The 18,176-nt window shown below is 47.9% G+C and overlaps 1 protein-coding gene across 1 annotated transcript in view; it reads left to right on the top strand.

The window, feature by feature from the left end:
- The window catches only part of LOC122804745 (ciliogenesis associated TTC17 interacting protein), a 2,188,718-nt gene that overhangs the window by 565,001 nt on the left and 1,605,541 nt on the right, over positions 1-18,176 (top strand). The window lies entirely within an intron of this gene.

Here is an 18,176-nt window from a genome sequence, read left to right as displayed (position 1 = left end):
TGCAGTTTCTGTCTGTTTCGGACGATTTGCTGCTTAATTTCTGTGTTTTTGTTGTTTGTTGTTTGGCCATTTTCCGTTGGCCATTTTGGTATGCCTGCATCGCTTTTCTGTACTGCTGTTTTCCTCTTTCCTCTTGGGCTAGGCCTGTTTACGTTAGAGGACCTAGTCCTCTTTCTGCTGTTTTGTCACCTGTTGGGCTAGGCCCATTTAAATTAGAGGACCTAGTCCTCGGTTCTGTTTTTCCTTCTCCCTGGGCTAGGCCCGTTTAAATTAGAGGAACTATTAGAGGAACTAGTCCTTGGTTTATTCTATTTCCCCTTAGGGCTAGGCCCATTTAACTTAGAGGACCTAGTCCTCCATTATCTTTCTCTGTTCTTTGTTGTGTGTTGTAGTGTTTTTTTGGGGGGGTTATGTCAAAAGACTCTAAGGACCGTAAGCCTTCGTGCTTTAAAAAGTGTACTAAATGTGCCCAGAAGATGTCCTTGACTGATGGGCACAATTTCTGTGTTTACTGTTTGGGGGCTATCCACCTCCAAGAGTTCTGCCTGTTTTGCCATGCATTCAGTCCTTGTGTTCTTCAGGAGAGGAAGAACAAACTGATTTTGAAGGGACTACTAAAGCATTCCTTTGAGGAGGAATTGGGATCCTCATCAACCAGCTCTAAATCTCCCTCCTCCTCCAAAAATGAAAGACAAAAACTTCCAAAAGGCGGTCTCCCACCAAATCCGTTTCGTCGGAGCTGCCAGACAAAATTGCTAAAGTAGCTACACCCTCATCGGCTCCATTGATTTCGGGGCCGACAGAGGTTAGCTTAGTGGATCCATCAGTCTCGGCTCCAGGAACATCAGAACTGATGACTGACATTACTTCTCGGAGCCAGTCATCTGATCTTCGGCCGGTTTCTCCAACTCTTAGGTTGCTGATTTTCCAGCGATCCAGATCCCCCACTCTATCTTCTAGGGTCCTCTAGGAGCCTTCCTGATGAGAATGTCGAGAGAGTGGTGCGTAGACTGCTTCAGACTTCGGCGCTTGAAAATTTTCTTTCAACTCCGTCCCAGTCGGTTCCGGAGCCCAATGTACCACCCCACCCAATTGATGTTCCTCCTCTGAGCTTCTCTGAACCTTTGGAGCCAGAGCTGTCAGTACCTCCGGTTGTGGATAGGTCGGTTCCAGCTACCTCAGTTGATCTCTCTGTTCTGATATCCGCTCCAACCCTCTCTGTGCCATTTGTGGGGTCGAGGATCCTTAGCTCTCCATTTGGGCCAGAGGGGGGGATGCTTCAATTCGAACTTCTTGGGTTCTGAGCCTACCTCTCGGTGCTTCGGCGCGGGTGAGCTTAGACCCCACATCTGCTTTAGAGCCCATCTCCTCGGTACTGAGGGTTGGCTCCATATCTTCAGAGCGGAGGGCATCCTCAGAGCTGGGGGGATCAGGATTCGAGGTGATGAGGAGTGTGCTGTCCAGGACTTCAGCTTCATCCAGAGGTACCAACACTCTTCCCCCTAAGGCGCCAATCTCAGTCTCAGCTCCCTCTCTCTCTCTCCCTATACAACAGAGACCCGCAGCCTCAGGATACCTCCATGAGTGGTCCCCAGTCTTACGAGGTCTCCGCAGAATACCTGTCTGAGGAACCACATAGGAAGAAAACTTGTAAGAGGAAGCATGTTGACTCCCCCGATGAGTCCGTTACATCAGAGACTGACCTCGAGGAGCCAGAAGGGTCCCCCAAGTCATCCTCTGATGATATCTCTTTCACAGATATCCTCGAGATCCTGAAACAGGGAGGCGGCTGGCCCACCAAATCCCCTTCTGATGAGGAGTCAGTGTACCTGAAGGCTTTTGGGTCTCAACCCTCCACCTCTTGGGTGTCTCCACCTTTCGACGAGCTACTGGATTTAGTGAGTCGAAAGGTGTGGGAATCTCCTGATTCTGTGGAACTGGTTCCTAGAAGACCAAATAAATTTTTGTCAGCACCCCAAGACAAGGACTTTTGAGTGTCCCAGTAGATGTCATGGTGGTGGCAGCAGCCACCAAAAAGGAACTTGCTGAAACTTCCTCCACTGTCCATCCGCCGAACAAGGAGTCTCAAATGATGGACAGGTAAGGGAAGCGTGTTTTTGCTTCAGCGGCCTTTACTCTGTGGTCACTGAACTATCTGTCCCATTTCACAAGGCTCCAGAGAGATCTCCTAAAAGAGCTGGGAGATACTCTACAGGGTAATGCATCTGATGCTGTATTTCAGAAGGTCAACACACAGATGGCTTCCCTAATTTCTGTTGTGAACTCCTCCATGAGGCTGATTTTGTATGCAGCGGATGGAGCGAGTAGGGCAGCGGGTTCAGGAGTCTCTCTCAGGAGACACTCCTGGATGTCCTTGAGCAACTTTGCGGAGACCTTTAAGTCTACGATCTGAAGCAGTTAACTTCATTTGTCCATCAACCTATGGGTTATCGGATCCATATCGGATCCGAGCTGGCAGCTTCCAACAGCTCCAAGCTCCGAGCTCCAAGCTCCTCCCCTTACCCATAATCCCCTGCTATCCCTTCCTGACCTCAGATCTAGTTTGCAGCGGTTCTCTCAGCAGCTTGATCGAGCTTCCAGGAGTAGTGGTAGTCGAATTTGTGAGAAAAATCTCTTTTTTTCTTAGTTTAAACAAATAATTAGTGTGTGTGTGTGAGTTAGCTAGTTCCCCACTAGCATTAACGTGTCTTTATCTAGGGTTTAGTTACCCTTTTTAGTGTTATTTCGTCCCCCTCGTGTACGCGTTAGGGTGTGTGTGTTTTGGGGTCTAGCGAGTGTGTTTTTCTTTTGTAGGTATGGCAGAGGCACCCAAAACATTCTTTTCAAAGTGTACCGAGTGTGGCCATAAGCTGTCCCCAGCGGATGGCCACACTCAGTGCGTTTTATGCCTTGGGGTTGAACATCTTTCCACCAGCTGCACTATTTGCACAGCATTCAACCCCCAGGGCCCTCAAGGACCGGAGGTTGAAGCTGATTCTGGCGGGACTTCTGCCCCCGGACCCGGCTTCGTCCTCCAGCCCCTCCGTGGCACGTGCCGTGGCTGCAGCAGCACCACCTGCTATTCCCCTTCCCCTGGCCGGGACTCAACCTCCCACCTTGGGCCAGGAGGAGAGGTAAACCAGAAAGGAGAAATGCCGGGAAAAGCAAGACAAGCAGCGGGCCGAAGCTTCTGCATCGGCCCCGCCAGCGAAACGGGTTTCTCCTCCTAGGGCCTCCGAGTCTTCTCCTTCCCGGCTCCGATCTCCCCGCTTTTCACCGGGGCCGGAGGAGGAGGTGACCCAGTCGCCTTCGAGTTCACCGAGGCGGCACTCCCGGCCCTCCTCAGTGGCCTCATCAAGGTCTACCCAGAGTATGTCAGATGCAGACTTGGACTGGATGATGTGTAGGTTTCTCCAGGCCCAGCTGCAGATGGGAATGCTCCTGCCTCCCCCCCCTCCGGGAGGGAGCTCGACCCCCTTTTTCACCCCGATTGCTCCTTCTCTGACCCACTACTGGGGTTCGGAGCCTTCGGAGCTGGGTAACGTCAGAGCCAGCGGACTGTCAGCGCCGATAGTATCGGGTACTTCGGCGCCGATGGCACCTTCGAGTCTGTCGGGTCCATTTTCTTCGAATCCGAGCTCTCAGAGTCGAGAGCTGAGCTTTGGATCTGGAGGTATCAGTATGGTTTCAGCTCCATCTCGGTCGGAGCATACTGGCCCTTCGGATCCGACCTCGTTGGCGTCGGATTCGAGGGAGGGTCTGCTCTCGGATCCTAGGGAGAGCAGCTCTCCTTCGGCGTTCGATGTCATGGAGAGGGTTTTGTCGAGGGATTCCAGGCCCCCGGCTTCAGCTATGGTTCCACCCTGCACTCCCTCTCAGACAGGTCCGCCTTCCATCACCTGACCCCAGGGACAGCCTGCTCAGATTTCCCAGATAGTTCCCTTGCTGGAACAGGATGTGGTTGGTGAGGCCTCTTCGGACAGCCCCCCCCCCCCGAGGAGGTCCCTCACAAACGCAAGTGCAAGAGGAGGCACTTGGACTCCCCTGAGTCCATGACAGAGGGCACAGATTTGGAGGAAGGGGAAGGTTCCCCAAGGTCACCCCCCAAAGACATCTCCTTCTGAGACATCATGGAGATGCTTTGGATTAGAGTGGGGTGGTCTGCCCCAAAACCTTCCTCTGACAAGTCTGTGTTTCTGGAGGCATTTGAAGCAGGCCTGCCTACCTCTTGGGTGCCCCCTCCTGCCGATCCCCTGGTAGACCTGATTACTACCAGGGCATGGAAGGAACTGGACACTGTGGAGCCCATCCCAAAGAGGCCGGACAAAATTCTCAGCCCCCCTTTGGACAGGTCATGTTGGAGCAAGGGAGCCCCGGTAGATGCCATGTTGGTAGCGGCCGCCACCAAAAGGGAACTGGCCCAGGAGAGTTCCTCGGTCCATTCTCCAGACAAGGAGTCTTGGACGATGGACCATCTGGGGAAGCAGGTGTTCGCTTCAGCCACCTTTTCTGTGAGGTCGCTGAATTCTATGGCACACGTCATACGGCTCCAGTGAGATCTTATCAAAGAATACGCTGGGTCACCCCCAGAGTCCATGTCGGCGGAGGACAAGAAAGTGTACTGTACCCGAATGGCCACTCTCAAATCTATCTCCAATACGTCTATGCAGTTACTATCCCATGCCATGGAAGGAGCCGCTAGAGCTAGCGGAGCAGGCGTCGTCCTATGGTGACAGGCATGGCTCCGTCATTGTGATTTCGCAGAACCCTTTAAGGAGTCGTTCGCAAATGCCCTGTTTGATGGGTCTGCCCTTTTTGGCAAGACCGTACGCGACACACTGGTCCAGAGCGAAAAAGACGGGAAGACGTTGTCTGCCATCGGAGTCCGCTTCTCTGCTGCCCAGAGGTGCTTCTCCAGGAACCAAAAGGAACAGAAGAAGATGTGGTTCCGGAAGTTTCAACAATCCCGTTTCACTCCGGACCCCTCGTCCTTCAGAGGAAGAGGACAGGGTGGACGCCGCCCTAGAGGCAGAGGGGGCCCCGAAGAACTTTGGGTCCAAAGAACCTTTCTCTGATTGGCCCACACAGCAACCCTGAGGCGTAACCCGACTGCTCCACTCTGGAGGCAGTCGGGGGGCGTTTCTCGAGGCACCTGGCAGCTTGGGAGTCCATTACAACAGATCGCTGGGTGCTTCAGATCATATCCAGAGGCTACAAGATCCCTTTTCTCAATCCCCCTCACAGTTCCTGCAGCCTCCTCGATGTCCCACCCAATCAAAGGGAGGCAGCAGCTGAGGAGATACTCCGGCTGCTATGAAAAAGAGCAATCCAGCACATCCCCCCCAGACCAGTCTGGGTCAGGCTTTTACTCCAGGTTCTTCTTGGTACCTAAAAAGACAGGGGACCTCAGACCAATCCTCGACCTGTCCTTCCTGAACCTGTCAGTAGCCAAAGAAAAGTTCCGGATGGTCACTCTTCAATCCATTCACCCCCTTTTGCAGGAGAATGACTGGATGTGCTCCATAGACCTCAAGGATGCATACTACCACATTTTGATGGACAGATGATCCAGGAGGTTTCTCTGCTTCCGGCTGAGAGCCAGCCATTACCAATTCAGGGTCCTTCCCTTTGGTCTCACCACAGCCTCCAGGGTGTTCACCAAAGTGTTAACTGTTGTAGCGGCCCTCCTGAGACTCCAGGGAATTCAGGTCTTTCCGTACCTGGACGACTGGCTCCTGACCGCCCCCACCAGGCATCTACTTTGCACTGCCAGGGATTAATTTCTCCATCTAGCTCCCTGGCTGGGGATCATGATCAACATTGGAAAATCTTCCCTTCTTCCAACTCAAATCCTAGATTTCATCAGAGCCAGATTGAACACCAACCAGCTTCAAGCCTTCTTGACTCCGGACCAGCTACGAACTCTGAAACTCCATATACTGGCCCTTCTACAATCCCCAGCTCCCCCTGCGGAATTGGTCCTGAGGGCTCTAGGCTCGATGGCGGTAACCATCAACCTACTACCCATGGCGCGCTTAAACATGAGAGTTCTTCAATGGACCTTACAAGTTCAGTGGTCCTTGCTGCTACATCCCCTGAACTTCCCCGTTCCTCTCAGCAGGGTGTGCAGGAAAGCCCTCTTATAGTGGCTGCAGTCCCCGGACCTCCAGAAGGGGCGCCCCTTCTCTGTGTCCCCTCCTCTAGCTACTGTGACCACGGATGCCTCTCGCCTCCTGTGGGGGGGCACAGCTTGGGCAGGACCGTCCAAGGCACGTGGAACCATTCGGAGATCTCATTGCATATCAATGTCCTAGAGATGAGAGCGGTGCTTTTGGCATTGCAAGCACTTCAAAGCCTTCTTCCCTTGGGGACAATTGCGATCCAGACAGACAACATGTCAGTCGTCTGGTATATCAACAAACAAGGGGGAACCAGGTCTTATCCACTTTGTCGGGAGGCCATGAGAGTGTGGGAATGGGCTACGTCCACCAACCGCTTTCTCATAGCGACGCACATTCCGGGAGGGTCCAACATTTTAGCAGACAGACTGAGTCGATCCATCCTGTCACTGTACGAGTGGTCTCTGAATCCGAAAGTAGCAAAGCAAATCTTCTCCAAATGGGGGCAACCTCGTTGCGATCTTTTCGCCTCTCCTTTGAACACAAAGTGCAGCGACTACTTCACTCTAATTCCCCCACCCGGGGAATCCCCCAGGGACGCTCTGGTGCATGTTTGGCCACCCAGTCTACTTTATGCTTACCCTCCTCTGCCCCTGATGCTAAAGGTTTTACAGAAAGCCAGACGGTTGGGTAGCAGAATAATCCTCATTGCCCCATTCTGGCCTCGTCAAGCTTGGTTCCCATATCTATGGTCTCATCTAGTGAATCCCCCATGGATTCTAGATCCCATCCCGAATCTGATCTCTCACCCATCAGGCCTGTCAACCCCGAATCTGGACAGCCTCAAGCTCACAGCTTGGTTGATCCAGTTCCAGTGATAGCTAGGACTCCTGGTATCTCGTCCCCTGTCAAGGCTATTCTAGTAGCCACTCACAAGCCATCTACTAGAAGAATCTATAATAGTAAATGGAAGCGTTTTTCTATTTGGGCGGAGCATCGGAACCTGGATCCCTTTACAGCTCCATTGCCAGCAGTTCTAGATTTTCTGTCAGGGTTATTTGACCAAGGTGCTAGCTCTTCTACGGTCAAAGTCCAGTTGGCTGCAATCTCTCACTATCATGTTGGCAGTGATCTCGGCCCTTTGACTTCGTCCAAATTATGTAAGACCTTCCTAAAAGACACTTTCCTACTAAGACCTCCGGTAAAAGATGCAGTCCCTCCTTGGGATTTAACTCTTGTACTTCAGTCTCTAACAGCTCCTCCCTTTGAGCCTGCAACTTCGGTGGATCTGAAATACTTATCTTGGAAGATGGCTTTTATTGTTGCCATAACTTCGGCCAGAAGGGTCTCGGAGCTTCAAGCCCTTTGCGCCAAGCCAAAGTATTTGGTCTTCCACAAAGATAGAGTCGCTCTCAGGACCAACTCCTCCTTTCTGCCCAAAATTGCATCGGAGTCTAATATCAACCAATCTATTAATTTACCAGTCTTCTTCCCAAATTATCAGAACAAAGGTGAATACAAGTTGCACTCTCTAGACGTACATAGGCAACTAAGATTCTATTTGCACAGGACAGCTGATCACAGGAAATCAGACCAGTTTTTTGTATCCTTTGCTAAGTCCTCTTTGGGAAAAACCTATATCAAAAGTCACATTGTCCAGATGGATTTCCCAATGTATTCTTTTGGCATATGAGAGTTCGGGCCTGCCTACACCTCAAGGAGTCCATGCCCATTCTACCCAATCGATTTCTACCTGCGGCTTTTCAATCTAGGGTGTCGTTAGATGACATTTGTTCAGCAGCCACTTGGGCTTCATCTCATACATTTATAAATCATTACAAGTTGGATATTGTTTCCAGAGGGAGAGCATCCTTTGGCTCTGCAGTGCTCCAGAACATCCTTCCATGAGGACCTCCCAAGAATCAGGTAGCTGGGGACTCTGTCCCATAGGTTGATGGACAAATGAAGTTAACTACTTCAGATTTAGAAGTTATGTACTTACCATAACGTTCCATCTGAGTAGGTAAACTTCATTTGTCAGCAAACGTCCATCCCTCCGTCCCCCTAACCTATATGGATGTTCAAAGGTCTCCTGCTGTCATGGCGGACTGTTTCCAGGTTAGAGTAGGGAGGTAGTTCTTGGTATTGTATGGTTTATGGATAAGCAAACTCGATCTGAGGTCAGGAAGGGATAGCAGGGGATTATGGGTAAGGGGGAGGAGCTTGGAGCTCGGATCCGATATGGATCCGATAACCCATAGGTTGCTGACAAATGAAGTTTACCTTCTCAGATGGAACATTATGGTAAGTACATAACTTCTAATTTACCAGCGCTGCATTTGACGGTTCCTCTTTGTTCAGAATCAAGGTAAAGGACACACTCACCAAGTGCGAGCAGGAAGGAAAAACCCTGTCTGCCGTGGGAGTCCGTTTTTCCATCCCCTCTAGACCCTATCCCAAAGGGCAGAAGGGCAGCAAAATGTGGTTCAAAAAATCACAGAGGTTTTTTCAGGATGCACAAGGTGATTCCTTCTACAGAGGCAGAGGAGGAGGAAATAATGGTAAACGCCGCCCTAGAGGTAGAGGAGGTCTGCAGAACCAGGGAGACCGTGATTCCTTTCGTGGTCGTCCCTATCAATGCTCCTGAAAGGCGGCCCGACTGCACATCTCTGGAGCCAGTCGGGTGTCGTATTTCTTTATACCCAGAAGCCTGGCACGACATCACTCAAGACAAGTGGGTATTAAAGATAATTAACAGAGGTTACCATATTCTCTTCTCCACCCTCTCAGACCAGATGAATCCCAGATGTGCCACCCAATCACAAGGATTCAGTAACTCTAGAAATCCAAAAGTTGCTCGTGAACAGAGTCATCCAGCCCGTCCCCGTAGACCAAGTAGGATTAGGGACTTACTCCAGATCCTTTTTGGTGCCAGAAAGAACAGGGGACATGAGACCCATTTTGGATCTCAGCAAACTGAACGAATCTGTGCAAAAGTCCAAGTTCCAAATGGTCACCTTACAGTCGATACTCCTGTTGTTAGGGAAAGACATTTGGATGTGCTCCATAGACCTCCAAGATGCATACTACCACATCAAAATGGACAGGGCATCAAGGAGTCACGTACGTGTCCAGCTGGCAGCCAGTCATTATCAGTTCCACACCCTGCCCTTTGGTCTCACCACAGCCCTCATGGTGTTCACCAAGTGTATGGCAGTGGTTACAGCTCACTTGAGACGTCAGGGATTCCAAGTGTTTCCATATCTGGAGGACTGGCTCCTCACTGCCACTACCAGGCATCTACTGTTACAGGCCAGGGACACCACCATTTCAACTTGCCTACAGCTAGAAATTACATTAAATTGGCAAAAATCTGCATTGTCGCCCTCTCAACATGTGAATTTTATTGGCGCTGAAATAAACACCATTTCAATGAGGGCATACCTGCCTATAGATAGAATTCAGAGTCTAAGGGAACAAATCTTGACCCTACTTCCTCTAAGAAAAATCAAAGCAAAGGTGGTGCTCAAGCTATTAGGGACCTACTCAGAGGCGATCTCTGCCTAACATACAAAGCTATGTCAAACCCAGAGCTGTTGGACATGCTCCACTTAAAGAAATCCCAATCCCTCCGAGCTACACGCTCTGGGGACCTAAACCTTGTCACCACAATAAACAGAACATGCTGGAGGGATAGATTCCTGTCCCAGAGACTTCACATACTCTGGAACAGACTACCTATCTATGTCAAACAGAGCTCCTCATTAGCACTCTTCAAGAAAAATCTTGATGATTGGATGGGTAATAGGAAATTCACCCCGGGGATCACTTCTGTGGTTCTGCTTGACAGGGGCACAGGAAAATAATTTTCTTGGGTGGCAAAAGCCAGGGTACATTTTTGGCTAGGCTTGTATAGGCCCTAGGGCCAATAGCCTAGTACCTACCTATGAACCTATGGCTTCCACAATAACACTTGTTCCATTAGCCAGACTGCACGAGGGTCCTTCAGTGGTTATTCTTTGCCCAGTGGTCACTGCAGTACCTCCCTTTGTCTCATCCTATCCTTCGAGTATGGGAGTGGGCTGTGTCTTCCCAGTGCTTTCTGGTGGCAATGCACATCCCGGGGAAATCCAGAGTCATAGCCGACAGGCTCAGCAGGGCTATTCTGATGCCTCACGAGTGGCCTCTGAACACTTACGTTGCGGAACTAATCTTTTGCAAATGGGGTCAGCCTTGCTGCAATCTCTTTGCCACCCCTCTCAATGCCAAATGTAGCAGCTACTTTACCCTGATTCCCCTGGACGGGGAGACTCCAAGAGATGCACTCGTTCACGATTGGCCCTCAGGACTTCTCTATGCTTTCCCTCCTTTCCCCCTCATTTCGAAGGTAATTCAGAAAGCAGTATCCTTGGGAAGTAGGATGATCCTAATTGCTCCTTACTGGCCTCGATAGATTTGGTTTCCCTTCCTCAGACCATATCTAATGGATGAACCTTGGACTCTAAATCCAGTTCCAGATTTACTGACACACATGTTAGGGGCATTCCATCCCTCCCTCCACACCCTTAACTTGACAGCTTGGCTGCTCCAATTCCATCCCTATTCAGGCTTCATGACTTTTCCCCTGAGGTTGTATACATTCTGTCATCTTCCCACAAACCTTCCACTAGGAAGATTTATACCAGTAAATGGAAAATATTCTCCTTTGGGCCCATGAGAGAAACATTGATCCCTACACAGCTCCCATTTCTGCTGTTTTAGACTTCCTCTCACAGTTATTCAGTCAAGGTTCAGCAGCAGCAACTATTAAAGTCCAGTTGGCAGCTATTTCCACTTTTCATGTTGCTAACGAACATAATCTTATGGCTCATAGGCTTTGTAGACCACTTTACTAAGACCCCCAGTCATGGATCCTGTGGTTCCATGGGATTTGAACTTTGTTCTCCATAAACTTGCGTCTAGTCCTTTTGAACCTTCAGTGACATGTGACCTCAAGTTTTTATCTTGAAAAAAATATATTTTTGTTGGCTATCACTTCTGCTAGACGGGTGTCTGAACTGCAAGCTCTTTCCATTAAGCCCCCTTATTTGGTATTTCATAAAGATAGGGTCTCCTTGAGGACAAACCCTTCCTTTATTCCTAAGGTTTCTTCTCAAGCCAACATTAATCAGTCTATTGAGTTGCCTATGTTCTTCCCTGAATTTTCTAACAAAGCAGAGTATAAATTCCATCAATTGGATGTCCATAGACAGTTACATTTTTTATCTGGACAGAACTAAAAATTTCAGAAAATCAGACCAGTTGTCTGCTTTTCAGACTCTAGACAGGGCCTCCCAGTTTCTAAAGTCACATTATCTCACTGGAGTTCCAGTTGCATTTCATTCGTCTATTCCTCCAGTGGTAAAGATCTGCCTTTCAAGGTGAAAGCTCATTCTACCAGGTCTGTGTCTACCTCGGTAGCCTTTCAGGCTAGAATCCCAATAGACAACATTTGTGCTGCAGCAACATGGGCTTCACCCCATACATTCATTACTCACTACAAATTGGATATGGCTTCTAGGAACAGGTCTTCCTTTGGTTCCACAGTACTCAGGAGCATTTTCCAATGAGCCACCCAAGATGAAGTTGCTAGGGACGCTGTTTTAAGTGTAAGAATGAAGGCGAGATAGGACTACAAAATATAAAGAAGTTATGTACCTACCATAACGTTCAATGATTGTAGTCCATCTCGCCGTACATTCTTACGAATCCTCCCTCCCTCCTTCCCCCTCCTTGAGGACCTAGGGTACCTACTGTTATTGTGGTCCTTTCAATTTGGTTTGTTCTTTGTCTCTGTATTTTCTCACAGCAAACAAGATCTGGGGAATGTTGGTGATGCATGATGGAATACCTCCTAGCCACGAGCCAACCAGAAGTTTTTGAGCTAGAGTATGGCCGAGTCGGAGCCAAGGTTTGGCACCAGTCCCAAGTGTAAGAATGTACGGCGAGATGGACTACAAACATCGAACGTTATGGTAGGTACATAACTTCTTCATTTCTTGGCATTGAGCTTGAGCCCATGGCTCTGGCACCAAGCATCTGTTTCTGTAAGGCCCTTTTGTAGAATATCCACATAATTTGGGGATTCAGTAATGGCTCCCAGTTTGCAGTCATCTGGAAAGTTTGTTATCCAGTGTCCCTTAGTGTTGGCCTGTACTTCAGAGAAGTAGATGCCAAACGAGCATTCCCAGGACTGAACCCTGAGGTACTCCACTTGTCATTTGTCTGGAGCTGGATTTGGAGTCAGCTACTTTTACAGTGTGGGTTCTGTCAGTAAGCCATTTCGCAACACATTAAGTTATGTAGGGATTAATGCCCAGCTTAGTAAGTTTATCTATGATTCCAGAGTGGGTGATGGTGTCAAAGGCCTTGGCTATGTCCAGATAGGCTGTGTGGACCATCTTACCCTTGTCCATGGCTCTGGATACTGATTCAAATAAGTCAATCAGGTTCAGGAGACAAGATCAGCCTTTCATGAACCCAAACTGTGTGGGGTCCAATGTTTGAAGGTTGCCAATGTCTTTGTTTATAAGTTCCATGATAATACATTCCATGGCCTTGATCCAGGCTCGTCACACTGATGGGGCGGTAGTGTCCGGGATCTAAAGTGGATCTCCCCTTGTAGAGTGGGATAACTGTAGCTGTGTGCCACTCAGTGGGTACAAAGCCTGAGGTGAGGCTATGATTAAACATGACACTTAGGTGAGGTGCCAGTTCATTTTGTAGTTCATGTAGTACACAGCCTGGGATGTCATCTGGTCCCATAAATGCTCTGTTCTTAGCTTTGGAGAGTCCGTTTTTTACCTGTGTGGCCATTATTACCGGAATTTGGCAGTCATTCGGTATTGAGATGGGCCCTTTAGGGGGTGAGAGGGGGGTGAAGTTTGCACTGAATTGATCTGCCAGGATATTGGCAATATCCTTGGGATCAGTATATTTAATGCCATTCTGTTGTAGCTCAGAGCAGATCTGAGCATTGCCATTTAGATTCTTGACATAGCTGTAGCTGTCATTAATAACTCTCCCCTATTCTACAAATTATCGTAGTCTTCCATACCATTATTGGTACTTTCTTTCCCTTTCTTTCAATTTTCAAAAAAAAAATAAATCTGTCTGTAATTCTGATCTTAACACCTGTGTTACTTTTGTTGTTTGTGGTTGTTTGCTTTTCGTTATGGCTAACAAGGAAGAGAGCCCAGTGGGGTTTAAGAAATGTGGAAAATGTGGTCAGAAGATACCTGTTCCTGGCTCACACACACTGTGTGTTTTTTGCATGGACCCTCTCCACCTCCAGGAGAATTGCATGATGTGCCACGCTTTCAACCCTGGAGCGCTGGTAGATCATAGAAATAAGCTTATTTTAAAGGGACTTTTGTCTTAATCTTTTGATGAAGCTATTTCTGGAGCATCCAAAGAAAAAAACAAAGACGATATCTCATACTTCTCCAGGCACCTCCTCTGTTTCCTCCAAGTCCTGAGAAAAATCTATGAAAAGAGCTTCTTCAGATCTTACAGTTCTAGCAGATCCTATGATGAAGAAACGAAAATTCTCGGATCCAGCCCCTTCTTTGGATCTCACAAAGTCCAAATACTTGTCCTTGGATTTGACAGTTTCTTTGGATCCAAAGTATCTTTAAAGTAAAGATTCATCAGATCCGAAGACCTCAGATCAGATATCACAACTGACTTAACCAACTGTGCCTAGAAAAGGGTACTCACCTTAGCTGGACCCAATTCCACCAAGAGTGCCTTCCCTGTTTTTGGAAAGACCAAAATTACCATCTGCTCTATCTATACGATCCTTTAGAAGTGTCACTAAAGAAGATGTAGAGAGGCTAATGAGAAAGATCCCCTCAATGCAGAGTCAGCCTGCTTTTTTCTTGGCTCCCACCCCATCGGGTCAGGAACCCCATACATCCACAGCTCCCCCACTACCAATTCCCCCTTTGACTCTTATCCGGGTTTTAGAGCTGTCAGGTCCAAGTCATCCAGAACCATCTATTTCAGATCAGGCTATTTGTATCCTCGGATCCAAGACTTGCTGTGAGCTCTTCAGTCCAGTCAGATCTGAAAAGCTAACAGACATCAGGTCCAAGGTGCTACATTCAACTCTGATGGTTTCAGAGCCATCTCTGCATCTCAGAGCTTTGGCAATGGTCAGTTTGGTTCCAAGTTCTGCCTCAGGGTGGCTGCCCTCGGAGCAGGGGGAGGACTAGGGATCAGAGGCTTGGCGTCCCCGATCTGGGTCCTTATCCCTCTGCAGGATGGTCTGTCTTTAGGGTTTTGGAAAGAGCTCTGTTTGCACCTCAGATCCAGGCAGTGCCTCCCCTGTCAGATCCTATGTCTGCTTCTGTTCCAGCTATGCATCTTGAGTCTCTCTCAACTGTCCACTTTACGGGGCAGCCAGTACCAAAACTCCAATCTTCCTACCAGGGTATTCCCTCCTCTTCTGATATCTCCTTGGAGTATCCCACTGAGGTCCATAAGAAGAGGGCATGCAAGAGGAAGCATATAGATGCCCCTGAATCTTTCACTGAGGACACAGATCTTGATGAGGGCAAGGGGTCCTCATGATCACCTTCTGACAAAGTCTCATTCTGAGATATCCTTGAGATCCTGAAATAGAGAGGTGGCTGGAAGCCCAGCAACCCTTCGTCAGAGCAATCTGTGCTACTGGAGGCTTTTGGTACTGGACTATCGACTTCCTGGCTGACCCTGCCCACTGACGAGCTCCTGGAATTGGTTTCATGACGGGCATGGAAGGAACCTGACACCACTGAGCCCATTCCCAGGAAGCCAGACAAGATTATGACCCCCCCACCAGAAAAAAAACAGTTTTGTTCAAGAGTTCCCCTGTTGATGCCATTGTCATGGTGACAGCGACCAGAAAGGAACTTGCTGATGAAGGTACCTTTGTTCATCCCCCTGACAAGGAGTCATGGGCGACAGACAGATTCGTGAAACGTGTCTCTGCTTTAGCAACCTTTTCCATAGGGTCTCTGAACTATTTGGCACATCTTATCAGACTACAGAGAGATCTGATTAAGGAACTTTCAGGTACCTTCACAGGAACCGTGTCTGAAGAAGTTAAAGATTCTGTCATTTCTCAGCTGGCAACCATACAGTAATTTCCACTCATCCATGAGGCTTATTTCTAATGTGGCAGAAGGAACCTCAAGGGCAGTGGCTTCGGGTGTAGCCATTAGGATATACACCTGGATTCGTTTATATGGTTTTGTGGAAGTCATGTTCGTCAATGCTCTTTTTGGTGGCACCTCCCTTTTTGGCCCCAAAGTAAAAGATACATTGTCCAAGTGTGAGGAAGATGGAAAGACCCTTTCTGGCATGGGTGTACATTTTCCACTCCCTAAAGATCCTTTTTGAGGAATCATCAAGGTGGTGGAAAGATGTGGTTCAAGAAATCACAAGGATCTTTCCAGGACACACGTGGAGGGTCTTTCCCCAGAGGCAGAAGAAGAAGAAGTTCAAATGGTAGATGCTGCCCTCGTGGCAGAAGAGGCCCGCAACATCAAGGATCCAGAGAATCTTTTTTTGGCAAACCCTTCTAGCACTCCTGAAAGGAGGCCTGATTGTCCCCCTCTGGAGATAGTTGGGGGTCGTTTGTCCCTGCATCAGAGAGCTTGGCTAGAAATAAAAGATACTTGGGTGCAGAGGATCGTATCCAGAGGATGTATAATTCCATTTTCCCTTCTTTCTGTAAATTCTAAGAAAATCTCATTCCACCCAGTCAGAGGGGGCAAGCAGCTATTCAAATACAAAAGCTTCTAAACAAAAGAGTAATCCAAGAGGTCCCCCCAGACCAAAAAGGATCCAGAACATACCCAAGATTCTTTTTAGTGTCAAAGAAAACAGGGGACTGGAGACCAATTCTGGATCTCAGCAGTCTGAACACCTTTTTCTGAAGACAAAGTTCCGGATAGTCACAGTTCAGTCCATTCTTCCATTTCTGGAAAAAGATGACTGGATGTGTTGAGTAGATCTCCAGGATGTGTACTATGATATAAAAATGAATAGATAATCCAGAAAATTCTTACACTTCCAGCTAAGAGCCAGTTATTTCCAGTTCTGAGCACTGCCCTTTGGTCTTACCACAGCCTCCAGGGTGTTCACCAAATGCATGGCAGTGGTAGCAGCTCACTTGAGACTGCATGGATTCCAGGCATTTTCTTGCTTAAATGACTGGCTCGTCTGTGCCCCGACCAGGCATCAACTCATCATGGCAAGAGACAAAGTAATCCAGACTTGTGTGTGGCTAGGAATAACCACAGTCCAAGGCATGTGATTCCACAAAGAGGCCAATTTGCATATCAGTGTTCTGGAGTTAAGAGCAGTGCTTTTAGTGTTGCAAGCCTTTCAGGATGCTCTCCCTTTGAGAATGATTCCAATACAAGCAGACAATATGTCAGTGGTTTGGTACATCAACAAACAAGGAGGAACCAAATCATACCCCATATGCCGAGAAGTACTAAGGGTGTGGCAATGAACAATCTCTTCCAACTGCTTTCTCTTATCAACACACATTCTGGGAAAGACCTAAATGCTAGCAGACAAACTGAGCAGGTGCATTCTGTTACCTTACAAATGGTCCCTCAACCAGAAAGTAGTGGAAATGATTTTCTGCAAGTGGGCCCAGCCTTACTGCAATCTTTTTGCATCTCCCCTAAACAACAAGTGCAGCAACTACTTTGCCCTCATCCCCCCATAGGGCAAGTCACCGAAGGATGCTCTTCTCCATGACTGGCTCCCTGGGTTACTGTATGCATATCTACCAATCCTTCTGATATCAAAGTTCCTTCAGAGAGCTGCCAGGTTGAAGAGCAAAGTTATTCTCATTGCACCATTTGGCCTCAACAAATGTGGTTCCCCTTCCTGTAGCCTCATTTGATCCATCAACCCTGGATTCTGGATCCAGCTCCAGACCTGCTGTATCACTCAACAGACATGATTCATCCGGAACTTCCAAAGCTCAAGCTGACAGCTTGGTTTCTCCATTTCCAGTAATAGCCAGACAACCTATGCTCTCTTCCACTGTTTGCCGAATTCTTATTATCTTCCCTCAAACCATCTACAAGAAAAACTTATGCTAGCAAATGGAAAAGATGTGTGGCTGGGCACTTCAAAATGATGTGGACCCCTTTTCTGCATCGATTCACACTATCCTGGAGTTCTTGTTGCGGCTTTTTAATCAAGGGGCCAGCTCTTCCACAGTAAAGGTTCAATTTAATCGATTTCCAGTTTCACGTTGGTCTTGATGGCAGTTCTCTTGCTTCCTATAAACTTTGTAAGACCTTCCTACGAGGGACACTTCTGTTACAGATCCTAATCCGCTGTGGGACTTAACTCTGGTACTTCAAGCTTTGGTCCTTCTGTCCTTCAAACCTGCAAATACTTGTAATCTAAAATTTCTATCTCTGAAGACTTTGTTTTTGGTAGCCATTACCTCCGCCAAATGAATTTCAGAAATTCAGGCCTTGTCGATGAAACCTCCATACCTAATTTTTCATAAGGATAGTTACATTACAAACTAATGTATCCTTTTTGCCCAAAGTAGTATCAGATCAGAATCCAACATTAACCAGTCTATCCGTCTACCATTTTATTCCCAAATTATACAAACAAAGGTGAATATTTGGTGCATTCACTAGATGTGCATAGGCAATTGCATATCAATTTACATAGAAGAAGACTTCAGAAATTCAGACTGGTTATTTGTTTCCTTTGCTAAAAGGAAATTGGGCAAGCCTGTGTCTATAGTTTCCCTAGCCAGATGGCTTACAAGTTGCATTTCCTTCATTTACAATAAGTTGAACTTGCCTTTAACTAAGCAAATGTGTGCTCACTCAACAAGATCGCTCAACAAGATCACTCAACAAGATCGCTAGCAGCTTCCTCAGCTTTTCATTCAAGAGCCTCCATGGATAATATTCGTGCAGCAGCCACTTGGGCTTCCCCTCACACCTTCATCTCTCATTACAAACTGGACTTAGTTTCCAGGGG

Source organism: Protopterus annectens, chromosome 6.part0 (genome assembly GCF_019279795.1).
Source record: "Protopterus annectens isolate FY-2018-M chromosome 6.part0, PAN1.0, whole genome shotgun sequence".
Taxonomy (NCBI): Eukaryota; Metazoa; Chordata; order Ceratodontiformes; family Protopteridae; genus Protopterus; species Protopterus annectens.
Note: the sequence above shows the minus strand (reverse complement) of the source record. Positions and strands in the feature narration are given on the sequence as shown.